Below are 5,574 nucleotides of genomic sequence, written 5' to 3'. Positions count from 1 at the left end.
GAGCACCGAACAATTGATACTTTTGAACTGTGGTGTTGGAGAAGACTATTTTTTTTTTTTTTGACAAAGTGAAACATCATTTTATTTATTTATTTATTTTTGCTTTTGATTGAGAGACCCTTGGACTGCAAGGAGATTCAACCAGTCCATCCTAAAGGAGATCAGTTCTGGGTGTTCCTTGGAAGGACTGATGCTAAAGCTGAAACTCCAATACTTTGGCCACCTGATGTGGAGAGCTGACTCATTTGAAAAGACCCTGATGCTGGGAAAGATTGAGGGCAGGAGGAGAAGGGGATGACAGAGGGTGAGATGGTTGGATGGCATTACCTACTCAATGGACATGAGTTTGGGTGGGCTTCCGGAGTTGGTGTTGGACAGGGAGGGAGGCCTCACGTGCTGCAGCTCATGGAGTCCAAAGAGTCGGACACGACTGAGCCACTGAACTGAACTGGTTATTCCTAGGTGCTGGGGGCTGTGTTTCTCTTGTTCATATGGGGATCAAACACTTTGCCTTTGGACCAGTGGGGGGTGGGGCTCTGCAAAAGAGGCCCCCTGAGTAAAGCTGTATCCTTTAACAGATGAAAAGCTTATGACTAGTGGGCAAGAAAACCCTGCCCACTGGTCCTGAGAAGTGATGAAAAAACTTACTAGGTCTGTGGGTATAATAAAAAAATATATTCTGGAGTAATTAAAACCCCAAGCTTGTGATATGCACTGGTTTGAGGCCTTGATATTTTGTTGTCTGCATGGAGTGTGAACTATGTGCTAAGAATTAACACAAGAACTGTTCTGGGACCATTAACATTCCTGGGACCTTGACAGAGCAAATACAAAATAGTTCTATATGGATTTTTTCCCTTAATCTAGGTCAGATGGGACTTCTGTGGAGAAAAATATATAAAATATTAATTAAAAAAACCCCTCCGTGGCAATGAGGACACAATAAATACAAATCACATTAGTAAAAGAATCAGTAGACATAAAAGAAAACTCACATCCCAATAATTAAAGATAATAAAATAATGTGAAAGATAATAAAATAAGTCTGCTCAAAATGTTTAATAAGCTAAAAGAAGGAATAGAAAGCATAATAAAAATAGGACAGCACAATAAAAAGAACAGGATTAAAATAAATCAAGTAAATCTCTGAGAACTGAGAAATTAGTCTCCAATATCAACAAGTCAATGTACAAATTAAATAGCAGAACAGAGATGATTGAAGGTAAACTTAGTGAAATAGAAGGTAGCTCTAAAGAAATTACCCAAAATGCACGAAGAGAAATTAAATGGAGGAAAGCATAAAAATGAGCCATAGATATATAGAAGTGAGAATAAGAAACTCCAACACATAGCCAATTGAAAGTCTAGAAGAAAACAGCAAAGATAATGGAGAAGGATTCATCAAAAAGATTATTCCAAAATAAAGAAAAATGTAAAGGTTCCATCTAAAGAAGTACAACCACTCTGCATTAATACATTAACACATTTTCAGTTTGGGGTCATTACAAGGGGCTTCCCAGATGGTGCAGTGGTAAAGAATCCGCCTGCCAAGCAGGAGACCCAGGTTCGATCCCATGACTGGGAAGATCCCTTGGAGAAGGAAATGGCAACTGGCTCCAGTGTTCTTGCCTGGAGAATCTCATGGACAGAGGAGCCTGGTGGGCTATGGTCTATGTAAAGAAGTATAAATGCACTTGATTGCCAAACAAACACATTTTCAGTTTGGGATCATTACAAACAATACTGCTATGATCATGTCTCATGGTATACCAGGTGATGCAGGAGGTAGATGAGCTCCAGTCTTGGCATTCACATCTAGCCTCCTATTTACATTTCTTGGGTAAGGCGGCAGATGGTCTCTAGGCTAGATATTTACAATCAACTTCCTGTTCCCACTTTGGGATGAAAATAACAACAGGAACTGGGCATTGTATTCTGTGGACACTTAAAGATAACAAACAGCATGGCAGAGACAGAGAGGGGCTAAACCCTGCTGAGTAAAAGATCAATAAGTCACTTATTTCCTGTCCTTTAGGCAAGGGAGACACTGCATACCCTTTCTCCCCAGCTGTGTATCTCTGCCTTGGCTTTGTCTTAAACTGCTTCTCTGTGTGCTCTTCCACTTGTACTGTACCTCTAATAATAAACTACGAACCTGTTTTTACAGTTTTTGTCTCCTTGTGAAATTCATTTTTCAATGAATTGAATGGGCAAGAGCCAGGGGAACTCTGCGTCTAGCCTCCAGTCCCTGGTAGATTAGCAGTTAGGATTTCTGGTTTTCACCCAGGCTGCTTAGGTCTAATTCCTGGGCAGAGGACTAAGATCTTGTTTCAAGTCAGTGCTCACTGCTGCCTTTCTGAGCTCACAGGCATGCATTTATATAGACACTCAGGAGAGGAATTGCTCTCCTGACCTGCTCTAGGTCAGACCTAGATCTGGATTGCTGTCTGATATACATAACGCTTATTTCAATTTACTGTGCAAGTAGGGTACTGTGCATGGTATCCATGCACTGTCGATTTACAGACCTGGTACGGAAATCTTGGAATCTAATTTTTAGATTCTTTGACTCTGCTACATGACCATAACATATAATGCACAATTCTTTTCTGCCGAACACAGAGTATATCCACAGTGTCTGCAACTCCCAAGGCTTCTACCTTCTCTAATGATGCTTGCTGGATACACTGCTGCTATGTTAGCCTGAATATTCATTCTTATATTCCATTCCACTCTCCCTCACAATATTCTCTATCCCTGTGTCTCTGTCTTTCTTTCTGTCTTTCACCTACATATAGTGCACAGTCACCCTCAACTGCAACAAAAAAATGTCTGCTTTTCCAATAAACAACAATATTGCTGCCATTAAGCCATGGATTATTGCAGACCACCCCCCCCATCCCCCAGTGGTGCACCCTCAGGGGAATTCAAGGTGAAAGAAAACAGAATACTGGCCCTACATAGTTAAGGTGCATATCTAATGAATAATTTCAGTGTGTCTAGATTCTTGCATCTTCGCACACATGAGAAAGCACTAAAATCACTAACTAGATGTCTTTTTTTGTGTGATTAACAGTTATCTTTGATGTTTGATTAATTATTTTTGAGCAAAACTCGTATATATCCTGACTTCTTACCTCTTCCGAGCAGTTCCTCAGAGCTATTTGAGAGACTGTCTCCTGGGCTATAGTTCTCAGTAAAGTCCATAAAACATGTAACTGTTAGGTTGTGCATTTTTCTTCAGTCAGCAATACTCTATCTACATACACTTTAGGTTGATTCTTTCTTGAGAGCAGGTTTTCCAAGTATCTTTAGTCTTGAAGCTGCTGGCTCTCCCTCACTCTAAATTACTTTTTCCACCTTAACAACTCTCCCACCCCCAGCATACTCAGATGATCCCTGGGGGTAATATGAGAGACATGACATTACCCTGGAGGTAATATGAGTGCAAGGAACATGACATTTGGGAAGACACTTAAGTTAGACTCCTACAGTCAATATTTACAAGCTGATGAGAAGTTATTTAAAATCTAAATTTTCCCCCAGAAATAAAATGTGGATTAATACCACTTACCTTCACTTTTTTTTTGGAAAAATACTTGAGTGCTTAAAAACTGTCCCAGGGACTATTCTAGGTGAATGAAACCAGTAAGGTATCTTGTGGATATCAGGATTAAGTAAGACAATGACTGTAAAGTACTTAGAACAGCTGCAGACCTAGAAAATGTGCTTGGTAAATTTCTTTTTTAACTTAACAGATATTTATTGAGTATCTACAGTGTTCTAGTCTGTGGTGTACCCAGTGGGGATACAGTACTGAGAAAGACAGAGGAAACAGATCCTGAAAATAAATAAGCAAAATAAATGAGTCACTTTCAGATCGTGATAAGTGCATGTGATTCACATAAATCAGTAAGAGTAAATGAAAGTACTATTGAGATCAGAGAGGAAATTTTATTCAGAAACTTGAACCAAGCCAGCCTACTGAACAGTAATGCTAAGAGTAAAAAGAGAATCAAAAAGTACTTCCAGGAGTAAAAGGAGAACTAAGGAAATCAACACGTGGTGATCAGAACCAGTCCGGATACATCAGAGAGAGAGAGCTGACCTAGAAGCAAACAGTGTGTGGTAAAATCAACAGCAAGCAGGAAGTTCCCATTATATATCTCACTTCCCATATATCTCATATATATGGGAAGAGGGTTGAGGTGGGAAAGTGAAAGAGGGATCTCACAAAGCCTTCATGATACTTGTGGAGAAGGCAATGGCACCCCACTCCAGTGCTCTTGCTTGGAAAATCCCATGGATGGAGGAGCCTGGTGGGCTGCAGTCCGTGGGGTTGCGAAGAGTCGGACACGACTGAATGACTTCACTTTCACTTTTCACTTTCATGCATTGGAGAAGGAAATGGAAACCCACTCTAGTGTTCTTGCCTGGAGAATCCCAGGGACGGTGGAGCCTGGTGGGCTGCTGTCTATGGGATCACACAGAGTCAGACACAACTAAAGCGACTTAGCAACAGCAGCAGCAGGATGATACTTGGGCTTCTGATTACTTAATCCATAAGCAATTATATTTGTGACTATTTTCAGTCAAATCATCTTTGATTCTTGAATTCTAGGCCAACCTCACTTCCATCCAAGAAATCCCTGTTCCATTCTCTAGCTGTGATGACCTTGGATCACAGACTCTCAAGGTTAGCAGAAACTACATCCATCATATCACTTAACCACATTCTTAGAGTAGGACTCCTTATTGCCAAATTCAGACTTAAATTGAAGAAAGTAGGGAAAACCACTAGACCATTCAGGTATGACCTAAATCAAATTCCTTATAATTATACAATGGAAGTGAGAAATAGATTTAAGGGACTAGATCTGACAGAGTGCCTGATGAACTATGGATGGAGGTTCACGACATTGTGCAGGAGACAGGGATCAAGACCATTCCCATGGAAAAGAAATGCAAAAAAGCAAAATGGCTGTCTGGGGAGGCCTTACAAATAGCTGTGAGTGAAAAGCAAAAGAGAAAAGGAAAGATACAAGCATCTGAATGCAGAGTTTCAAAGAATAGCAAGGAGAGATAAGAAAGCCTTCCTCAGCGATCAATACAAAGAAACAGAGGAAAACAACAGAATGGGAAAGACTAGAGATCTCTTCAAGAAAATTAGAGGTACCAAGGGAACATTTCATGCAAAGATGGGCTCGATAGACAGAAATGGTATGGACCTAACAGAAGCAGAAGATATTAAGAAGTGGTAAGAATACACAGAAGAACTGTACAAAAAAGATCTTCATGACCCAAATAATCATGATGGTGTGATCACTCACCTAGAGCCAGACATCCTGGAATGTGAAGTCAAGTGGGTCTTAGGAAGCATCACTATGAACAAAGCTAGTGGAGGCGATGGAATTCCAGTTGGGCTATTTCAAATCCTGGAGGATGATGCTGTGAAAGTGCTGCATTCAATATGCCAGCAAATTTGGAAAACTCAGCTGTGGCCACAGGACTGGAAGAGGTCAGTTTTCATTCCAATCCCAAAGAAAAGCAATGCCAAAGAATGCTCAAACTACT

Source organism: Bos taurus, chromosome 3, assembly GCF_002263795.3.
Source record: "Bos taurus isolate L1 Dominette 01449 registration number 42190680 breed Hereford chromosome 3, ARS-UCD2.0, whole genome shotgun sequence".
NCBI lineage: Eukaryota > Metazoa > Chordata > Mammalia > Artiodactyla > Bovidae > Bos > Bos taurus.
The sequence above is the reverse complement of the archived record's forward strand: the minus strand, read 5'-3'. Positions refer to the sequence as shown.